Here is a 14,868-nt window from a genome sequence, read left to right as displayed (position 1 = left end):
TCGCTGTTTAGCGCTGACTTGACGATGGCTGAATGCCTATCAACCCTGACTTGACGCTGGTTAACGCTGGCCGGATGCCTGTTAACGCTGAATTGACTTGGGACTGCTTTCTGACTTAAGAAGTCCTCTTCTAGCTCCCTTAATCACTCCTGCTGAGGTAGCTACTTGAATACACTGCTGCACTGCGGAACACTTTAGGGTCTGCACCGACGCCCCCTTTCTCTCTCTAATCTTCAGGGCTTAGATACTGGCACCCTCTTTGTAAGCCACCACTACTGGCTAGCTGACTCCCAGATCCCTTTGACCTTCTGGAGTGGTCCCCTCTCTCAGGCAGGCCCCTGGGCAGTTTAGAGTACTGCCCAGCAGCTCCACTCGGTCCACAGCACTCTGGATCCTTCCTGTAGCCCAGCTCAGCCTCCGGTCCTCTAGGCTGACTGCCTAGGACACTCTCACTTGCTCTGACAGGAGGAGAAACAGCCATCAGCCTCCTCTTGAGACTCTGCTTCCCGCCAAAGACCCTCTGTCACATGCTCCCCTCAGGCTTATATCCAATCCCAGGGTGCATTGCGGCAAACTCCGCCCACTGAGACAGCTGTAAGCCCTGGTGCGCTATTGGCCAGGTTTCCTCCACTGTCCAAGAGCCCTCATTGGATACAGTGGGGAGACTCCTCAGACTCAACAGACCACACTTGGAAACACATGACAGCCTCAGTAACTTAATCAGGCCCCCCTGATAAGCAGACAGGGCCACTATATACTTTTCCTAGCACCTGCTTAGGAGGGTGCTACATCTGTATGATATATACACTGCTCAAGAAAATTAAAGGAACACTTTTTAATCAGTATAGCATCAAGTCATTAAACCCCTGGAATAATGATCTGGTCAGTTAAGTAGCAGAGGGGGTTGTTAATCAGTTTCAGCTGCTTTGGTGTTTATAATTAACAACAGGTGTACTAGATGGGCAACAATTAAATGATCTCCAAAACAGGAATAGTTTTACAGGTGGAGGCCACTAACATGTTTTCCCCTACTCATCTTTTCTGACTGTTTTTCACTAGTTTTGCATTTGGCTAGGGTCAGTGTCACTACTGGTAGCATGAGGCGATACCTGGACCCTAAGGAGGTTGCACAGGCAGTCCAACTCCTCCAGGATGGCCCATCAATACGTGCCACTGCCAAAAGTTTGCTGTGTCTCCCAGCACAGTCTCAAGAGCATAGAGGAGATTCCAGGAGACAGGCAGTCTAGGAGAGATGGACAGGGCCATAAAAGATCCTTAACCCATCAGTAGGACTGGTATCTGCTCCTTTGTGCAAGCAAGAACAGGATAAGCATTGCCAGAGCCCTACAAAATGACCTCCAGCAGGCCACTGGTGTGAATGTCACTGACCAAACAATCAGAAACAAACTTCATGAGAGTGTCCTAAGGACCAGACATCCTCTAGTGGGCCCTATGCTCACTGTCCGGCACAATGGAGCTTGATGCAATGGTACCCTGACTGCCATTAGGTATCGGGATGAAATCCTTGGACCCATTGTCAGACCCTACGCTGGTGCAGTGGGTTCTGGGTTTCTCCTGGTGCACAACAATGTCTGGACTCATGTGGTGAGAGTATGCAGCCATTTCTTGGAGGATGAAAGAATTGATACCATTGAACGGCCCCTATGCTCATCTGACTTAAATCCAATAGATCACCTCTTACACATTATGTTTTGCTCCCTTCAACGCCGCCAGGTTGCACCTCAGTCTGTTCAGGAGCTCAGCGATACCCTGGTTCAGATCTGGGAGGAAATTCCCCAAGACATCATCCATCATCTCATTAAGAGCATGTGGAATGAGTGTGTATGGGCTATGGCGCTACTCTGAATGTGAAAGTCAAATCCATACAGAGGTAGACAAATATCAATATCCCAGATATCTTGGTTAATTACGTAAACAGCATCAATTTCAATAAATATCCAAATAAATAAATAAATATATAAGTAAATACGTGCTTTGTGTCCAACCAGTGAATTATTGGTGATGAATAATATGATCAAACATATATACAAAGTACAATTGATGAATATACACAATATTATAGTGACATAAAATTATGGTGACATAAAATTAATGAATAGATCATTGCTTAGATCAGAAAAGTGACTCAGTGCTATTAACATGAATGGGGATAATTATCTCATCAAAACAATAATTAAACAAAGGTGCAGTGTGCAAGGAAAATTCCTCACATATATAAATGATAAGACAACAAATTGAAAATATAAAATATATTGGAATCAGGAGGGGTGTCAGCTCTGATGAAATGCGTAGGGCAGGACAGTACATCACTCCGTCACTTCTGCTAAAGTGGTTACTGATCGTGCAGCGCATCCACACCCGGAAGTCCGGCACGGACGCTACACCATTACCGACTTATCATAAAGTACTTAATCTGTGAGTGGATATATTTTTTATTTAAAAAATACTTTGCAATATTACACTATGGCCTATCTACTTCTCTCTATATGGGGTAACATCTGTGCGAGGCCCACGAAACACCAGTCCAGGCTCTTTGTATATTGGAAATATACACATCCACCAAATCCAGGAGAGATAGCCCACCCATCCATCCATCCATCCGTTACAGCCTAGAGGGATACGTAGGATCGCCCAGACACCCAGTAGCTGTGCAGGGCTTGACACCCCTTTAAGAGGAGATCATTGTGGTGAGTGCAATAGCAATAGGGGAACGGATCACCACACCGAGGGTACAGACCAGTTCCAGCACCTTATATGTTTTACATTTTGTGGCGCAAGCACAAAGCACCATCCATTGGACTGCTAACTAGGGAAATTTTTCCTTGCACGGAGCACTTTGTCACAGTGCACCATATTGGGAGTATTCCAATATATTTTATATTTTAAATGTGTTTCTTATCATTTATATATGTGAGGAATTTTCCTTGAACACTGCACCTTAGTTTAATTATTGTTTTGAGGGGATAATTGTCCCCATTCACACTAATAGCACTGAGTCACTTTTCTGATCAAATCATTGATCTATTCATTAATTTTATGTCACCATAATTTTATGTTACTATAATATTGTGTATATTCATCAATTGTACTTTGTATGTATCTTTGCTCACATTTTTCATCACCCATAATTCACTTATCACTGGTTGGACACAAAGCACGTATTTACTTTTATATTTATTTATTTGGATATTTATTGAAATTGATGCTGTTTACGTAATTAACCAAGATATATGGTGTGACGAGACCAATCTCGCCACTGGGCGTTGGAGAAGCCTGGTTGCTCGCCTCCTGCAATGTGACTATGGACCCTCTCATCAGCCCATGCTAAACATAAACCCCATGGCGATTGGACTGTGTTTGTGGCATCCGAGCGCTGTTTGGATATGTTGAGCGCTCAGATCCAGGCTATCTGGGGATGGGTTGAATATGGGGTTCTGTTCAGTAGATTGGGAGTTATGCATTTTTGTGTCTTTTTGTGTTTCTCTAACCATGCGGCTAATGGAGGTCTCTGTGGAAACTGGTTTTGGCTGCAGAGAGAGGGGGGGGGGGATTGTTTCCAGCAGCCCCCTCCTTAGGAATGTCTACTGATTAACTGAGTGCTTTTGTCTAGAGTGGGGATGCTCTTCTTCTGGGAGTCTGTAATGTGATACATGTCTGTTTGTGTTACAGTCTTCCATTTGGTCCCCTAGGGGAGTGTCCACCAGGTGGGAGACCTGCATAAATACAGGGGCAGGTAGCCCTCAATAAACATACCACTGCTTGAACCTCACACGGAGCCTTGTCTCGTTCTTGGGGGCATTCACTGTATGCTGTTGGAGACTGATTGCTAGGAGTGTAAGCTGATGTATGCTTTTCCTGTTCGTCTGCTAGCAGCTATTCGTGAGGTTCCAGGTTGGAGTGCTATTTTGTATCCAGTTCGGGAGTTTGATGTCCTGCAAGCAGCTGTGCCTGTCTCTCAGAAAGGGGCATATCGCCTAAATGGATTTTAACCCCTTGTCTGCTGAAACGGTCCGTTACAATTGGTGGCAGCGGTGGGATCAAATGTCGCTTGACCAAAGTGAGAGTGGCTCCCGTGTCTCGGAGACCTCGCACAGGCTTTCCGTTTAACTGGACAGATTGGCAATGGTGCTGTCGGTTCTCTGTAGCGGCTTTCACTGGGTCAGCTTCGTGAAGGGTACCCAATTGCACCTCGGTGGGTTTGAATATTGGTATGACTGGGGGAGCCTCTGCGTGATAGTAGGGGACCATTGTCTTTAATGAAGGGGGTGACCCTGGTCGGATCCATGCAGCTTGGTCCCTGCTCTGGGTACAGTCTCGTTGGTAGTGCCCAACATGCTTGCACCTGTAGCACTGTACCACACTGCGGGATTGGTATCTGCCTGCCTGCGAGTTGGAGGAGTCCCCCCTTCTCTGTGGTAGGGGTGGTCCAAGATTGGTAATCCGGGGCTTGAGCATTGGTCTGAGGCTAGGTTGTTGCTGCCTGTGGCCATGGTAGTAGTGGACGGCTTGGACCGGGTCTGCTTCATGGAGGACGCCCCAACATTCCTCCTGCTCAATGCAGTGAGCAGCAGGCTGGGAGTTGCATGGATTTCCGCCAGCTGGCCGTCTCCATGACTGCGCCTGGTTGGCTGTGTTCAACGGGCACTCCGGCCTTTTGTGCCCAAGCTGTTTGCATCCAAAGCACCGGATGGGTTGTGAATAATCCCTGGAGTTAAAACGGGGTGGCTGGGCATAGCTGTTGGTTGCAGGCAAAGCTGGGGTGCGGTGTGCTGGGGCCTGGTAAATAGTAGTATTGGTGGGTGCTGCTTGTCGGTATTCCACCCTGGCAGGAGCTTTGGGCACATCATCATCCAGCTTACGAGCGTCTGTATATTCATCTGCCAATCGAGCGGCTTCCGGGAAAGTGGAGGGTTTACGGTCCCGGACCCATTCTCTGACCCCGGCAGGTAACTTGTTGAAGCAATGTTCCAACATAAACACTTGTAAGATCTCCTCCCCAGATACAGCTTGGCACCCTGCCATCCAGTGGGTTGCTGCACGGTGTACTCTGCATGCCCACTCCATATAGGAGTCACTCGCTTGCTTGGGGGTCTCTCTGAACCTCCGCCGGTATACTTCTGGCGTTACTGCATACCTGGCCAACAGGGCATCTTTAACGGCCTGGTAATCTATAATTTCCTCCTCTGGGATGGCCCGAAAAGCATCGCTGGCCCGGCCGGACAATTTCCCAGAGGATGGTGATCCATTCGTCCATGGGCACCCTGTGTAAGGTACACTGCCTTTCAAAGTCTGCCAAAAATCCATCAATCTCCCCCTCAGATTCCACAAAAGTTTTAAACGCAGCAAAAGGTACCTTCTTTCTTCCCACATTATTATGGGGTGCCTCCACTGCTGCAGCTCCTCTTCCTTGCAGTTGGGCTGTTACCGCTGCTTGCACTCGTTCCACAATGTCAGCTGTAGGGTTGGGGCCAAAATGTGCCAGCCTTATTTGCACTGCCCGGTTAAATTGTATTTCCTCGGGTGTTAAATCCAAGATGCTGGTCACATTAGCTCTCTCCCTTTCTTGTGCTGCATCCATCTCCAACAATTGAGCAATAATCTCTCGTTTCTTTAATTTACCTGCTGGTCGTCCTCTACGTTGCAATAACTTTTTGAGGGTAATCCGTTTCAGCTCCTCATACTGCATTGGTAGCTGTTCTGGGCGGTGGGACTCATCCCGTCGCTTGCCACCAATTGTTACGAACCTCAGCGTAAAAAGGAATGAAACCGCCGTTTAGTGGATGTACCACCTTTGCAGCATGTACGAATTACCCTTGTAGCACACCAGCATACGAATAATCATCCAAAGAGAGCCCCAAACAATCGAACGGCTTTCTGTATAATAAATCCTCCTCCAAAAACGAGACAAAGCTCCGAGTTGAGGATAAAACAGGAACTGTTTATTACATTCCAAGACATACAGTTTCACACAGCTAAGGGGCACTCCCCTTAGCCTTGCAGGGGGGGGGGAATGAGACAAGGACCAACCAATGAGAACTGAACATTTGTACATTTGAAACAGGCAGTCTTAATACACACCCCCTGCGGAGAGATGTCTAAAGCCCAGCTCAGGCTATTGTCTGTATCATGAATCCACACACTTAGACACAGGAACAGGAGGAGGGGGGGGGGGATGGGCTGTAACATTACATTACATTAACTCAATGCCATGAGTCCTGCCATCTTCCTTTGTTCAGAGGATGAATAAAGAGGAAATAAAATGCAATAAAAGTGCAATGTCCCAAACTCATAGGAAAATGACAGAAAAGGGTTTACAATCCAGGGACAGGGTGATCCGTCACACATAGTGACGGTTAGTACCGTCACATATGGGATATTAATATTTGTCAGTGCTATTAACGTGAATGGGGAGAATTATCTCATCAAAACAATAATCAAACAAAGGTGCAGTGTGCAAGGAAAATTCCTCACATATATAAGCGATAAGAAAACAAATTTAAAATATAAATTATATTTGAATCAGAAGCGGCGTCAGCTCTGACGAAATGCGTAGGGAGAGACAGTACGTCACTCCATCACTTCTGCTAAAGTGGTTACTGATCGTGGAATGCATCCACACCCGGAAGTCCGGCACGGATGCTACACCATTACCAGCTTATCATACAGTACTTAATCTGTGAGTGGATATATTTTTTTTTACGTAATTAACCAAGATATATGGGATATTAATATTTGTCCACCTCAGTAAGGATTTGACTTTCACATTCAGAGTAGCGCCATAGCCCATACACACTCATTCCATATACCTGACTTCCCACATCTGTGAGAAGTATCAGGGCAGGCAGCAACTCGATACATTTAATATACCTTCCATTGCACGGGATTCCCCTAATTTTTATCTCATTAAGAGCATGCCCCGACGTAGGCATGCATACAAGCACCTGGGTACTACTGAGTACCATTTTGAGTTGCTGCAATGAAATTTCAGGAAAATGGACTAGCCTGCTGCATCATTTTTTCACTTTGTTTTTCGGGGTGTCTTTGAATTCAGCCCTCTGTAGGTTGTTCATTTTTATTTCCATCAAAAAATGTGGCATCCTTTCCTTCCTAACACATTACGCAGTTCATATTAGTATAGATATCCAGCATGATATTTTGCCCCATTGAGATCTGATGTGTTTTCAAAGTGTTCCTTAATATTTTTGAGCAGTGTATAAGATCCTTCAAAAACAAGTATACAAACATATTTAAACTTACAATTGTACTGAAAAATAAACTCCACCAATAGTGGCTGTTGATGGAAACAATAATAATCTCATAGATTGTACCAGTGAGTGCCAATGGTGCAGATTATAGGTAGCGTGAAGGCGGTAACCTGGCATAAGTTCAAAAAGGAGTCCCAGGTGGTGCACATAAGGGGAGAATCACGGTAGGTCATCTATACCCATTCCATGTAATGTCTAAAAATAGAGAAAATCTCTTGTCACCTTGGCAAATTTATTTGGCTAATCAGAATCAATGGCATATAAACAAATGTAAATATAAAGCCAATATCCAAATCAAATATACCTGCAGTGTGACAAACTCCCAGAATCAAGCCCAAGCACCATAGGTAAAAATGGGGTGCTTGGCTATTCTAAAAAGAAACAAAATGCAACAACTAAGCAAAAAACAAAACAAAAAAAAACAATTTTTTTTTTAATAAATATAAAGGGCTCCCCGCAGGTCTACATGGGGGTACCCCCTCCACGCTACCTATAATCTGTGCACTCCAGGCTACATTATAAGAGATTATTATTGTTTCCATCAACAGCCCCTATTGGTGGAGTTTCATTTTCAGTACATTTGTAAGTTTCTAGATGTTTGTGTACTTGTTTTTGAAGAATGTTATATATATATCATACATATGATCAAGTATTATTACATGTACTGTATCTCGCTGTTTCAGCAACCATACTTGACCGCACCTCATAAACCCCTAAGGAAGTCTTCAGTATGAAATGCGTCAGAACAAGGCACCCCATCTTTTCTATACACTGGAATTCATGATATTGAATGTGCTTTTTCTATGGTGTATGACAATTATTTATCAGGGGAGTTGCTTCCTTATCATGGGTTGCCGCACTGAATATGGTTTGCTGAGCCACTTTTATGTTTTTCAGGGGATTGTTTACCCCAATTATTCTCTTTTTGAAGAATTTGTAATAAAATGTATAGGTTTTTAATATTGTAAGCGTATGCCCATTCATTATGTGAAAAGGATTCAACACCTTTAAAATCCCTATCCTTGTCTAAACGAGCCCTTAGAAATAATCAGTACCTCCAGGTATAAGGAAGCATCTGACTTTCTCTCCTTTCTCCCAGAATGTAGTACCTGGGTTCGAGTGACTTATTGCCAGGCCCAAACACCATCAAGTATGGCGAAGGTCATTCGACATTTGCTTCGACATTGATCAACATGAAATCTACGCAAGGTCTGGCAGGCAAACAGAGTGGTGGGGGAGCATAGGGAAGGTATCAGTGGCTGGTATGGTAACTCATGAAGAGAACCTGTGTATGGCATGAATGGACAACTTGACATAAAATGCCAGTTTCACACAGTCTTTCTTATCTGGTCTACCTGTCACATTTGCTCCATGCAGGTATATGAGCAGGCGGATGTAAACGGATGTGTGTCCACCTGCCTCCAAGTCAATCCAGGTCCAGAAAAAATGGAAAAGAACGACATCCTTTTCTGTTTTTCTGGACCTAAATGGGATAAATCAGAGGGCACAAGTCCATATACAGTGGGTACGGAAAGTATTCAGACCCCCTTAAATTTTTCACTCTTTGTTATATTGCAGCCATTTGCTAAAATCATTTAAGTTCATTCTTCTTCCTCATGAATGTACACATAGCACCCCATACTGACAGAAAAACACAGAATTGTTGACATTGTTGCAGATTTATTAAAAAAGAAAAACTGAAATATCACATGGTCCTAAGTATTCAGACCCTTTGCTCAGTATTTAGTAGAAGCCCCCTTTTGATCTAATACAGCCAGGAGTCTTTTTGGGAAAGATGCAACAAGTCTTTCACACCTGGATTTGGGGATCCTCTGCCATTCCTCCTTGCAGATCCTCTCCAGTTCTGTCAGGTTGGATGGTAAACGTTGGTGGACAGCCATTTTTAGGTCTCTCCAGAGATGCTCAATTGGGTTTAGGTCAGGGCTCTGGCTGGGCCATTCAAGAACAGTCACGGAGTTGTTGTGAAGCCACTCCTTCGTTATTTTAGCTGTGTGCTTAGGGTCATTGTCTTGTTGGAAGGTAAACCTTCGGCCCAGTCTGAGGTCCAGAGCACTCTGGAGAAGGTTTTTGTCCAGGATATCCCTGTACTTGGCCGCATTCATCTTTCCCTCGATTGCAACCAGTCGTCCTGTCCCTGCAGCTGAAAAACACCCCCACAGCATGATGCTGCCACCACCATGCTTCACTGTTGGGACTGTATTGGACAGGTGATGAGCAGTGCCTGGTTTTCTCCACACATACCACTTAGAATTAAGGCCATAAAGTTCTATTTTGGTCTCATCAGACCAGAGAATCTTATTTCTCACCATCTTGGAGTCCTTCAGGTGTTTTTTAGCAAACTCCATGCGGGCTTTCATGTGTCTTACACTGAGGAGAGGCTTCCGTCGGGCCACTCTGCCATAAAGCCCCGACTGGTGGAGGGCTGCAGTGATGGTTGACTTTCTACAACTTTCTCCCATCTCCTGACTGCATCTCTGGAGCTCAGCCACAGTGATCTTTGGGTTCTTCTTTACCTCTCTCACCAAGGCTCTTCTCCCCCGATACCTCAGTTTGGCCGGACAGCCAGCTCTAGGAAGGGTTCTGGTCGTCCCAAACGTCTTCCATTTGAGGATTATGGAGGCCACTGTGCTCTTAGGAACCTTAAGTGCAGCAGAAATCTTTTTGTAACCTTGGCCAGATCTGTGCCTTGCCACAATTCTGTCTCTGAGCTCTTCAGGCAGTTCCTTTGACCTCATGATTCTCATTTGCTCTGACATGCATTGTGATCTGGAAGGTCTTATATAGACAGGTGTGTGGCTTTCCTAATCAAGTCCAATCAGTCCAATCAAACACAGCTGGACTCAAATGAAGGTGTAGAACCGTCTCAAGGATGATCAGAAGAAATGGAAAGCACCTGAGTTAAATATATGAGTGTCACAGCAAAGGGTCTGAATACTTAGGACCATGTGATATTTCAGTTTTTCTTTTTTAATAAATCTGCAACAATGTCAACAATTCTGTGTTTTTCTGTCAGTATGGGGTGCTATGTGTACATTCATGAGGAAGAAGAATGAACTTAAATGATTTTAGCAAATGGCTGCAATATAACAAAGAGTGAAAAATTTAAGAAGGTCTGAATACTTTCCGTACCCACTGTACATCCGGCCGCCCATAGAGCCATCAAGGGTTCACTACAGACTGCTGTTGAAATGCCTCCATTTTCTGTCCTGTTCAGCTCAAAATCCATACGGTATCTACTCACAAATCCCCTCCTGAATTGAGTGGAATGCTCTTGTGTGAAAGGACCCTTAAAGTATAACTAAAGGCAAATTTTTTTTTTTTTTTTTTTTTTTTTTTTTAGTTTTGGATAGATTTGAGAGGGATTAGAACACCTGTCAGTTTTTATTGTGGTTTGTGCCCCTGTTAGGAATTTCAATCTCTCCATTTGTCTGTTTACCATTATCATTGAAAGTGAAAGTAAAAGAAATTACCAAAATTTTGGGATGTCCCCAGAAAAGTAATAAATGGGAAATATTTCAATGGGTACACTAGTTCTGGCGACCCTGGGGGCCCCCAAGGATTTCCCTTGATTTACAAAGATTTCCTCTAACTCCCTGTTTGCTTATGGGACTGGTAGTGAAGGGGAATCTCCGCAATGGGACACAGATGGCGAAAAAAAAATCTAAAATGGGTTATAACCCCCCTTGCCCTGTCCAAAATGAAAAAAAGTTTTGCCTGTAGTTCTGCTTTCATTTTTGTTTTTTATACTTTAGTTTTAGGGTTCAGCACATTGCATAAAAAGGATGTCACTGTTAACCACTTCCGCCCTGCCCACCGCAGTTTTACAGGCAGGCGCTCCTGGGCAAAGTGACGTAGTACTACGTCGCTCGCTCAGGAGACTGTAAGGGGCGAGCGCACGCCACCGCCAGCGCGCTCCCGCCCCGCTCGTTAGCTGGGGAGCCAGCGCGTGTGACCGGCGGCTCCTTATGGCCGCCGGCCACTCGCAATCTCCCGCAGCAGAGAGAGAAGGACAGACGGCTGATATAAACACAGCCGTCTGTCATTCTCACTGAAGTGATCACAGAGGCTATGTGATCCTGCTATATAGGATCGCATGTGTCTGTGATTACTTCACAAGCCATGCCCCTCCATAGTTAGAATCACGCCCCTAGGGATACATTTAACCCCTTGATCACCAGTACAGGTAACCCCTTCCCTGCCAGTGTCATTTTTACAGTAACAGTGCATATTTTTAGCACTGATTACTGTAGTAATGTCACTGGTACCCCCAAAAGTGTCAAAAATGTCAGTTAGGGGTCCGATCTGTCCGCCGCAATGTCGCAGTCCCGCAAAAAAAAATCGCAGATCATCGCCATTACTAGTAAAAAAAAAAACAATAAAAATGACATAAATTTTTCCCAAACAAAATTGACGTCCTTATTTTCCCACAAACAGAGCGTTGAGTTAGTAAATGTAATAACTTTTGCACAAACCAATCAAAATACGCTTATTGCAATTTTTTTTACCAAAAATATGTAGCAGAAAACAACTTGGCTTAAAATGTTAAAAAATTTTGATTTTTACATTTTTTTTTAGAATTTTTATATAAAAAAATGTGAATAATTTAGTTATTTTCTCAAAATTGTCGCTCTTTTTTTGTTTATAGCGCAAAAAATAAAAATCGCACAGGTGATCAAATACAACCAAAAGAAAGCTCTGTTTGTGGAAAAATAAGGATGTCAATTTTGTTTAGGTACACCGTCGCACGACTGCGCAATTGTCCGTTAAATTCACGCAGTGCCGAATTGCAAAATAGGGCCTGGTAATTGAGCAGCCAAATCCTCCGGGGCTAAAGTGGTTAATATATGTTTCCTTGGCAATTAGGAAGTGCTTATGTAACTGTTTTTTTACGGGACTCATTTTACTACTTCCATCATAGAAGGTACGGGAATTGTAGGTTATTTGTAGCAAATACAGGATAGCACTGTATATAATGATACATTTTTTCATCGATCTACTCTCTCACAGAAAGCAAAGCAAAGGAATGTCACAAGAAAGTGTGTTAGGATGAACAAATGAATCTGGACAAATTAGTTTGTTGCAGCTCAGGCTGCTTTGCTTGAGGCGGAAGCTTACAAATAATGAGTGATCCATGTCACTATGACTTGTACCAGTTTGCTGCCAAATGTGCATTGGATGTGACACTGCAGGCACCTCCATCATACATAGGATACGGAGGAAAGAGGTTTCAGTGGTAAGTCAGCGGGGGGTGAGGTGCATTGGCACACTTTCTACATAAGAACTGCATGATACAGTACCAGGCTGGGTAGCAAGAAATCATAGATGCTTTTAGAAGTTCAGCATTGGTTTTACACTATAAGAATGTGAGAGAGACTGTTCTGTACTCCTCTAGCTGTTCTCAACATCATTTTAAAATTAAAATGACACAGAGATCACTGGAAGCAGCAAAGCAAAGACTCTCTCAAGAAAGCAACAAGTAGAATTCTCTGCTTTCATCTGAGGCTAACCATCAGTGTGCCTGTGAACTTGCCAGATTGCTAAGAGAGAAGACAGACAGGCTGTGGCTGCATTTTATGTTGTTCCTGAGCAGAAAAGCTGACACGTTTTGACATTTTTCAATGTGATCTAAAGCTGTAATGGTGTCTGGGACTTACATTATATCTAGAGTGTCTGTACACTTTTCAGGTTTGTCATTACACAGCATTTTTCAATCTTATAGAAAACTGATCATATAAGATTCAAACTAGGGCCTGGGAAGAGGACACTGCCCGGCTGCACACATTCTATCAAACAATAGTCAAAAAAATGGATACCGTGAAATGTATGCCATCATCCCCAAGAATCCCATATGGTATTTTCATCCATACATACAGTATATATATAATATCATCTATATTAGGCTTTTGTGCCTATGCTAATATTATACCACCACCTTTATGATCCACATATATTGGCCTCCCGGCGCCTGCAGAGGAGATATCCCTTCATCATGTCCGCATAGTTATAGTTGAAAAATGATGCAATATGTATCAATGTATGAATATGAAATATTTGTTTATAATGATTGTAATTTTTGTATTTTCACTATATTCTCTTTAGTGCAGTACCTATTTGGTCTTGGCAATGCCCTGATGAAGCAATGAATGCGAAACGATTCGGCTTATTCAGGGACCAATAGTCTGCAAAATATATATTAGGATCCAGTAGTGTGGTATTTTGGTAGACAGTTATCATACACACACTGACCGGTATATCTTTTATGTACTGTATGTCTTGTTGTCATGTTTTTTATTCTTTTGTAATAAAATGAATATATTTTTTATACATATATGAGTGTTGTATTTGTATTCCTGCAACCACCAGTTATGCCGGTATAGTCCCGCTTTCTTGGGTCCTCTCTTGGCCCCTACTACCCCTTGTTTTTTGTCTATCAAACAATACAGCACCTATACAGTAGATTGTCAGCACAAAAAAAAAAATGCACTTTTATCACCCCCAAATTAAAAAAAAGCCCTTATATGTACAAAATCAAGACCACTATACCTCTGGAAACCACATGAACATATGGCCAAGAACTTCAGGTGAAGTTGACTTGATTTCCACCTAATATCTTAGGGTCATTACTACAGTGAAACAAACATGAAAAACCAGTTATATAAAAATGTGAATGTCAAACAGTGCAAACTGAAATATACCAGATTTCTTCTTTAGGTAAGCAGTTACTTCACCAGATAAAGGGTGTACAAATTAATATTTACACAAACGGCACAGCTGCAGTAATTATTGCATCCATTTAAGGTGGAAGAGGACAGCCTAAAGCCTGGTATACACCACAATTTTTTTTTTCATTCACCCCAGCAGGTTGAATGAAAAAAAAAAAACTGACAGCTCATTTTGGAAGCCGCTGTACTAACAGTCCGATGTTAGTACAGCGATTTTGCCTACTGTGCATTTGTGTTATAATAGGGGGGTGGCCCTCTGCCAGAAAACTCCAGCCAGTGTTCTTAGCCATCGGCTGAGAGCACTGATCGGGAGCTGGTCAGCAGACCTTTTTTGGTTACTAGTCTTCGACAGAAGCCGGGCGAACGGTTGGCTTCTATCAGACTGGCTGCAGTACGCTTGGACTGAAAGTTGGCTGGTTTCTTTTGAATCAGCTGATGCCAGACGACATTCAGCCCGTAGGTGCTAGACTTTACTTATCTCTCTACACCAGGGCTGGCCCAAGACATCACGCTACCTGGGTCCAAGAATGAAATGCTGTCCCCCCCCAACCCCCTCCAAAAAAATCATGTCCATCAAAAAGGCCCCTACATCCATTAGTTTATATCATGATAATTAAAATTAAAATTGAATTTAAACACTGCATTTAGAATGCAGGGATCAGGGGTGTGTTGCACTTGGAATGCAGGGATCAGGAGTGCATAGCACTCAGAATATAGGGCTCAGGAGTGCGTTGCACTCAGAATGTAAGGTTCAGGAGTGCGTTGCACTCGGAATGTAGGGATCAGGAGTGCGTTGTACTCAGAATGCAGGATTCTTGAGTGCGTTGCATTTAAAATGC

Source organism: Pelophylax lessonae, assembly GCF_965119305.1.
Source record: "Pelophylax lessonae genome assembly, chromosome: 1".
In the NCBI taxonomy this organism is placed as follows: Eukaryota; Metazoa; Chordata; class Amphibia; order Anura; family Ranidae; genus Pelophylax; species Pelophylax lessonae.
This window is presented reverse-complemented; position numbering follows the sequence as displayed.